Raw genomic sequence first — 9224 nt, forward strand, 5'->3', positions numbered from 1 at the left:
ATTTCCCTAATTTGCTAACTGGTCTGTGACCTGTACTTTACTGTTGTCATGATTTACTTATTTTTAAAATGGGCAACAAAGTACTTCCTGTTTCCTTTATAAACACTCAGGATGATTAAAAATTACTATATATTCACATGCCTTGTTTCCCTAATATTATCGATTACCTCTTCCCTTTACATCATTAGTTAGATTTAGGTCTCTTAAAAAATCTTTTATCTTTATTAGAAAAAAATAAATATGGAAGTCAGTTAAGTGTTAAATGCAGCAAATTATGGCATCAGAAAAACAGGCTAAGCTGCTTCCAGTAACAAAACTTACTTACAACTAAGAACTGCTTAAGAAAGCACAGGCTATTTCCAGTAACATGCAAATATAGATGCCCTGATGTTACCTTAGTTTCTCCTGCATGAACAATACTGTTGCTAAGAAAAAAAAAAAAAAAAAGACATTTTCTTGACTGACTGGGAAGCAGAGAGAGAACACAATAGGCAATAGATACACGTAGGCTGAAATTTGATTCCAGAACTGTATTGTTTGCTTAGTTGTGAGTTGAGAATCCAAGGCATGGGTTTCCCAACAGTGGGTAATTACAAAGGAATGTGGATGCTTCTCTCCATTACTTAAGCAAGTCAAGTACAGTCTTTTGGCTCCTTCTGACATGGTCTGCTACTCAGAATTACTTTTATGCTTATTACACTGCTTTGGAGTTGGTCTTCAATAAATGTTTGTTGGCTGAGCAAGTGGAAATAATCCAGTTCATTTGAGTTCTATGCTTTATTGCAATCTCCAATAAAGCATGACTATGATCTGCCCTCCATTATAGCTACTCATACATGGACTGTTTTCTACCCAGCAAGCAAGGCTTACTCATCTTGGAATCCCAAATACCTTGCAGGTAGTAGGAACACAATCTATAGTCAGTTTTGTTAGATCAAATGGCTTTTAAAACCCTTTAGTATGACCCTAAGGGGAGCTGATGCCCGAGCTTTCCTTCTCCTGACACAGGTGCATCCCTGAAGAGCCTCTCTGGACTCCCTGGTCATTGCTCACTCAGAGATTTCCAGAGCCCTGTTCTCTGCAAGGCAGGCCAAGAGATACACTGATAACCCAGGTGAGGGTGTTACCCTCAAGGAGCTCACTTTCTGGTGAAAATGACACACACAGAGATAAAAAGGAGATAGAGAGAAATGTGATTATGTGATAACAGAGATAAACCCAAAAGCTAGAGAACATCACTGTACCAAGGTGATTTGTCATGTAGAAGTTGTTTTATATTGAACATTTTAAAGATAAGCAGGTGAGACTCTCCCTTATGCAGCAGTCCCTGATGCAATGTATCATGACTCACCTCTTTGGGACCTAAGAAGACAGAAAAAGATGAAAACTAGTCACATTGAAGACTAACACTTAAAGGAAGGCCATGGCTAGAATCTAGGATGAGTTTCCACTCTAAGACGAATGGAGTTGGTTGAGGAAACTCAATTAGGAAAAACTGTATCTGAATTTTACCTCTTCAAACAGCCTTTTCAATTACAGAAAGATGGCAGAAAGAACAATCCTTCCACCGCTGCCTGCTACCTGGTTCACATGTAGCCAGGAATACATGGCTACAAGTTTTGAAGATCCCACTTTCTATATCTATTTGTAAACAACTTTCATAAAATAACTGGCTAGAAAGGAGTGGTTGGAACTAGTTTTGTTCCTTTGCATCCTGAGATATAGTTCCTATAAAGATAGAAAAACTCGAGGAATAATGCATGCTAGAAATTGTGTGTGTTTTAAACACTGCATTAGTATCAAAGAATTGGGCAGTGTATGTTGGAGAAAATGTTAGTCGCATGGAACAGAATCATATTAGATGCAAGGCTATTTGACACAAGGAACTGAACTGTAAGTTAGAAACCACCACCAAGAGAATTTTGAAGAGAATTTTATCAGTACTCAAAAGGATGATGACAGGGACAAGTGAGAGCTTTATAATCTGTCTATGGACAAGTACCAGGCTCCAAAATCTCTCCCCTTGCTTGAGGCTGAATAAAGAGGACCTAAAAATCCACAAAGGGTTCTACAAAAAGATTCTATAAAACAATGAAAAACATAAAACATTCTGAAGCTTGGGAAGAACAGTCTTCTAAATATGATTAATATAGAACTCAGAAGAAAAGTTTAGAATATCATGTGACGTGATTAATAAGATACTAGAAGATATGGTCTAATTTTTTTTTTTAATGCCTACAGCACCTGGTATTCCTAGGTGGTCTCCCATCCAAGTACTAACCAGGCCGACACTACTTAGCTTCCGAGATCAGACAAGATCGGGCACGTTCATGGTGGCATGACCGTAGACTAGAAGATATTGTCTAAATGAAACTTGAGCAGAAAGTTAGCAGGAGAATAAGCTGAGATGAAAACAGGATGCAGTATAAAGATAGTGAGCTGAGATGAAAAGGGAGCTGGATAATATGATCGAGAATTGCAAGGGAACTAAAATTGTAATAAGATCATCAAAATCTGTATTGGAGATAGTAAAATCAGGCTTGTTAGCATAGAAAATTGAGTCAGTAATATAGAAGACACACTTAGAAATGCTCTCTGAGGATACAGAAAAAAAATATTAAAAGATCGAAGGATGAAAAAGAAGGTAGTATATAGGGAGAAGAAAGAAATAACAGATACCTGAGAATCAAAGGAATTCTCAAGGATCAAGCTAGAACAATTGAATCATTAGAATAAGAAATAATTGAGGGTAAAGAAAATTTTCAGAGATGAGAAAAGAATGAATTAAGATAATAGAAAATAATGGGTAATAGTAATAACAAAGACTACTGAGCATTTACCATGTCAAGCGTTTGTATAAATACTTCATTCATATTAATTTCATTAAGTCAAAACAACTATATAAAATTATGTTCTCCACTTTATGGATAAAGTAACTGACTCACATATTGGCTAGCTAACTTGCTCAAGAGCAAAGAAGCAAATAGCGAGATCGGGACTCAATGCCAGGTGGTCTGGACTCAGAGCCGATATCCCTAACCACCACCCTATAACCACAAAAAGAAGGCTGCATCAAGATAAATCTCCACAAACACTGGCAGTTGCCCAGGTAAAGAAAAAATCTGGCCAAAATACTCAAGCAAAAATAAAAACAATAAGAGCAAAGAAAATCAAGTCATCTACAAGGAATAAAAATCAAACCTAGTGTTGCTGAGGTTTTAGGGAAACAGCTATATTCGTACACAGCAAATGAGTTCATATCATATGACCAAGGAATCGTTTCTAAGATTCTAGCTTAGGAACAAAATTGAAGATTTTATATATACATATATATATAATTAATATTATATATAATTATCTAGTCATCTATATGTATTTATATAACATATACAATTTATGTAAAACATTTATCACTATTACTTCTAATAGCAAAACTCCAGTGATAAGTATCCAAAAATTAAGATGTAATTAAGTAAAGTATGTTTTATATGTATAATGACACCATTATATAGTCATTTAAATTATGTTTTGAAAGACTTTTTATAAAATGGAGATAGGTCCCTGATAGTGTTAGGAACAAGAGCAAGAAATGAACCTCTACATACAGTTTAATTTAAATTTTTATGCTAAAAAATATGTTAGCAGTGGTTACCTCTGAGTGATGAAATATCAGATGTGTTTTTATTTTACTTCTCAATTTTTCAGAATTTTATACATTTTATATAAAATCAGAATTTTATACATTTTATATAAAATCAGAAGAAAAGACACAGTCTTTGCAAATGTTCAATGGCAAATACCATCCTAAATAAGGAGAAGGCCAATGATGATAAATCAAGGGCCTTTGACCCAGAGGCTGAATAACGTTTAAGCACTGGCTCTGCCCTCATTAGCTGGAAGACTTCATGTCTAGTCCTTAACCTTTACAGAGTTTCCACATCTGAAAAACAGTTTCTCCTTCTGGGAAAATAGGGGCTACTATCTTTCTTACTATTACTTTTTTCCAAAGAATCAAATGAAAGTGATATGAAAGCTAGCTGTAATTTGTCAGCTTTATGAATGTGAAACACTCTATTGAGGAACTATGTGTTATTATTTTAGGGATTCCAGCACCCTTTGTATGTCCTCCCTACGTTTGAAGAATTCCCTACCTTTTGAGTTTGTACTTCTCCAAGACAGACAATGGAAATTCACTTTCTAAATCTTTCTTGCAGATGGACCATAGGCAGTGACCTAGGCTTTGCCAATCAGACACTCTCGTATGAGATGCAGATTGTAAGCTAGGGACATGAAGAAGGAGGCAGAGAGAGGAATTCCTTCTTTTGTAACAGATGAGGCCAGCTTCAAGAGACAGCAGAGAAGAAGGTTTCAGGTGGGGTTCATGGATGAAACAGGCTACTGGAAAGTACCTGGCAGTCATAGACTGGGGAGTCCACTGCAGCAGTCACAGGTCTAATTAAGACTTTTTTCCTGTCTATGTAGTCTCCATGTCTGAGAGTTAACTAACAATCTTAAATAAATAAATAATTTTTCTATCTAACATAGCTAGAGTAGATTCTGCCTTAGCCTCAGCAAATAACCTGGATTTGAGTTCTACTCTGGCTAGTGATCAACAGAAGTCATATACTTGCTCTACGCCTCAGTCTCTGCATGCAATATCTCATTTAATGACCACAATAACCTCATGAGATTGGGTCTGACTTCTTCCAAGACCCTAGTCACACCCCTAAAAAGCAATACAAATGCTTTCTTCATTCTCGAGTTAAAAGCCTATCTCCCTACCCCTTCTATTTGTAAGGATATGTAAATTTAGGCCATGGGGTTAAATGAATCAGAATCCTAGAATTTAGGGGCCAGGTAGGATTTTAAAGAATTTCTAGCTTAACCATTCATCCAATATATGAGAAGTCAACACTGGGAACTTGTATGTGGACATTAGAGTCCCAAACCATCCAAACAGCTGAACTCACCCTGGGTCTGCATATTGCCACGAAAGTGGAGCAAAATGTGAAATTAGCCAGATGTTTTGTCTACATGTCACCTAGTTTGAGCACTTTTGATAAATTGACTGAGGCGATTAGCAGTTCATGTATTGGAGACGCTCATTGAAACATCCATTCCATAATACAGTAGACATAACAATTTTGTGAATAATTTTCCTGAGAAAAGCTGGCCTGGCTCTTCACCTTTGTCAATCACTGTCACCTTCACTGACAAAATGATATCTTACAGTTCAAATAGAATTACTGAAAGAGCCATGCTTGGCAATAATACAAACTGTATTATCCAAATTGTTCTAAATTTGACCTTAGGCAGTTTCTCCTAAGTGAATTATTGACAAACATCTAGATCTAGAAAGCTTCTACTTAAATTTTTCTTTGTATATTTATAATTACATGCTTTTCTCTGTATTGTCCTTTGTCCTGGTTAGCATTTCACATTAAATGCTAACTCTTTGCGTACCTATGATTTTATACTATGGGCTCTAATTTTCTGGTTGAAGGCTCCCAGTCAGTGACCACATTTTGCTTTCAGAGCATCATGTTTCTTATTTGAGTGTGTGCTGACACAGATGCCACTTGACACCATGCAAAGATGCTAAGGGCAAAGAAAGGGTTTGCAGATGAAGACCAAAAGCTGGGCACAGACTCAGAGACCTTCCACTGTCCAGCTTTAAACAGCTAGGGCAGGAGATTCCCACCTATTCCTAGAGTCATCATCTTAGAGGATGTCTACACCATTGCTTTAAGGCGGACATTCTGGAGCTGGGATTTAAGAGTGGACTTTCACTATCCAGTGAACTATTTGGCTCCATCATATGAGTTCTGCCATCCACAAGAATGCCTTTGCATGCATGCATGTGCTAGGGTGTGTACGTGCACACGCACACACAATTAGACAGCACCGGTCTGCTGGTCCACATGCATACATGTTTATCTTCGATGACTCCAGCCCTGCCTTTGGCATTCTGGCTTGGCTCTTGATTCTAAGTGGCATTTGCATGCTGCCCAGGGCTGAAGGGCTCTCATTATCCCCTTTTACATACCAAATTGAAACCTCCTCTAAGTTTTAAAAAAGCATTCACACTAAAACTTTCAGGCTTGTCACTCCTACTCCTCCTGTTATTTCTGAACTTCTTGTAACTCTTCCTCATTCATCAATGACTTGGGCACCTGAAAAATCAGGGAATAAGACTGAAACACAAAGTATAGAAGATAGGAAAATAAAAATGCTTGCTCACATTGTACTGAGTAACAATCACCCATAGCTTAAAATTCCCTGGATTTTTACATTTTGATGTCTTTACAATTCTCCCAATTAGTTCTGTTCATAAAAGAGATTAGATACATAGTGAGAAATGGTGCTTTGTAGCAGTTAATTAGCTTGACATTTATTGTGGTCAGGATTTTCACATTTTTTATACTGCTTAGTTGTGGGGGAAATCCATCTTGTTATCCCAAATTCACTGAGTCCATCTTCCTTAATCTGCACATGAACTGAGCTGTACAAATTTGCTCTGTTTCTTTGTTTCTTTCTGCTGGGAGAGATTGATTCTGAAACTGAGTTCATACATGAGGAATGAAGCACAGCTCAATGCCAGCAGGCCTGGAATTTGGCTTTTTTTCAGTGTATCCAGGACTTCAGCAAAGCTTAGATAAAACTAAAAGAATGAAGCAAAATATTGGAGCAGCTATACCAAACTGTGTAGACTCAGACCTTTGTGTCAGTGTTTTTTACAATGACTACCTATCTTTGATGGGTGAAAAGTAAAGTTCTCTTCCCTTCTGGCATTTCTTCAAATGACATTTGTCGCCACTGAGAGGGGTCAGGTCACTGGAAGTAATGTTTTCAATTCTTTAAAGCTTTTAGTGAATCACATTTTCATATGAAAAATGAATAGGCTGCTGTTTCTTTCTTTTGGGGACTTCACAGCAATCTCTCTCCTTTACCCCCAACTTCCCAGTGATTTTTTTTTTTTTTAAATAGTCTGGCTTTGACCTATTTTGGTGACTTGGATCACCATGGAGATGCCTGAATTCCTGATTTAAAGTATCTTTTGCCCAGTTCAAACTACCCATTTACTTTAACAGAGAAAGTTGGTATTGAGGAATATTTTTGAGCAGCCAAAAAGCTAGAATGTAAATTATCTAAAGTGACATTGAGATGCAATGAATGCATGTTGGCACTGTCTGTTCTTCAATAAACCTTACTTCTAAAGTAGTGGGAGCTATTTCATCTCTTTTTCAACAATGACCTGTGCCTCTTCTTCCCTCGATGGCTGGATGGATCCTGAATCTAACTTTAAACTGATATCAGGTACTTGAGCTCTTTCTCTAGGCTTCTGTGCTGGAGGGTTGGTTAACAGTCTAGAGGTGCCTCCAGGACAGTGAGGTACAGTTTGCTGTGTAAGTATGATGTTCCCTTGGTCAATTTAGACTCCATTTGTTACTAAGAAGAAAGAAGTCTGCGTCATGAATCAGTAAATAAGAGTAAGCCATTCAAACTAGAGTAGAAGGAGTACGTTTCTTGAAATTTTGTAATAGTATCTCATGGAAGCCATGAGGAGGAACTGGACCCTATGAGACATGCAGTCAGGCTCTCCCTGCCCCTTTTGCTCCGTTCCTGCCTCTGTGCATCTCTCTTACTCATTTACTCAACGTCGGTCTACATAGTAAGTAAGAGAGTACACTCTGGAGCTATACCTCCTGGGTTTGAATCCTAACCATTCTGTGCCTCAGTTTTCTCTTCTGTAAAGTGGTATATCATAATAGTATCTAACCCTGGTGTTTTCTTAAAAATTAAATGAGTAAAATGTTTTGTATAACACTTTGCACTATTAAGCTCCCCTTAAACTAAGCATTCTCTTCTTGTTTATAAGGACTCAAGGATGGTGACCCCTGTTCGGATTTTTATAAGCTTCTTTTCAGGTTAAAGCTCTCTACTAATTGACTCTGCTATCCTGAGTGACAGTTCCTTATTTCCAAGGAGGTAGTCATGCCTGATCCAATTGTCTATGGTTGAAGGGAGCAATGTTGAAACTATATGAGCAGGAACTAATAATCATTGTATGATAAGTCCTATTCTAAGCGATAATTCTCTTAATTCATAATTCTAGTGTAGTTACTATGATTAACTCCGCTTGAGGTTAGAATGAGGGCCAATAAGATAAAGAAATGAGAAAATATATTAAAATATATGAGAAAATAATGGCACAAATAATGGGAGAACTAGAATTTGAGCACAGGACCCATGGCCTGAACTAGGCCATCGTAGTCTCCCTCCCAGTTATGAAGTAGACTTTTGGAAATGAGGCAAACACAGGTTCACTAAGAAGGGGACTGCAGACAGGGAAGAATGACTAGCCTGGTTTGTAAAGAAAAACCTCGAGGGTATAAACCTTTGAAGAAGACAGGGCCTCTGCCTATGTGAACTGACATTAAATTCTGATGTGATCTGAAACCCCAGGAAGCAGAATTACCTGACTCTAAGTCTCCATGGCCTTTGAATAAGTTGTTGGAATCACAGAGAAATTCAGTATTACTGAGGCACATTGATGGAATTTGCATTTTAAGCTCTTAAATACAATTATCTATAGGCATTTGTTTAAAATTCTTCTAAATATATATATGCATGTATTTATATGGATGCATTTATATAAATGGATGTATATAATCCTAAGCATATATAGATGCCTTATGCTGTCAGTTGTGTGGGTGTATATAGTACTGTGGGAATTCTTAAATCCAAATATCAAGTAAGGTTAAACATGAAAGTTTTAAGTTCCTGACTCATTTAAATTCCAGTAAAGTTAAAAAATAAAATAACCCTCTAGTCACAGGGCTATAGTCTCTGATTTTCAGTTTCATATTGGCTCTGATAAGAATAGAAATAGAGATCTTTGACTTTTTATAAAAGTGATGTATTTCTCTTTCCCTCTCTGGATCTGTAGCTACCTTTATTTTTCCTGTCTCCAAAAAAAGAAATCTTATTATAATCCCCTTACCTAACACCTCTAACCCCCGCTGGCATCAAACAAATCTACCACTTCTGAAATGCTTCTTTGTTGCAGATACAAACCTTCACTGTACGCTAAGAATCACATATTGAAAAAGCACCTGCGGCTTTTCTGGTTCCCAGTGATTAACTAGAACCCCTGCGAATGAGATCCAGCCATCTCAAACCATCCCCAAAATTTAACAACTAAAAAGGATGCTTATTCAGTA

General features: G+C 37.2%; 1 pseudogene; it reads right to left on the reverse strand.

The window, feature by feature from the left end:
- Positions 1–2232: 2232 nt before the first annotated feature.
- Positions 2233–2350, reverse strand: LOC120581758 (uncharacterized; annotated as a pseudogene).
- Between the last annotated feature and the right edge of the window lie 6874 nt (positions 2351–9224).

This window comes from Pteropus medius, unplaced genomic scaffold, assembly GCF_902729225.1.
Source record: "Pteropus medius unplaced genomic scaffold, Ma_sr-lr_union100, whole genome shotgun sequence".
NCBI lineage: Eukaryota > Metazoa > Chordata > Mammalia > Chiroptera > Pteropodidae > Pteropus > Pteropus medius.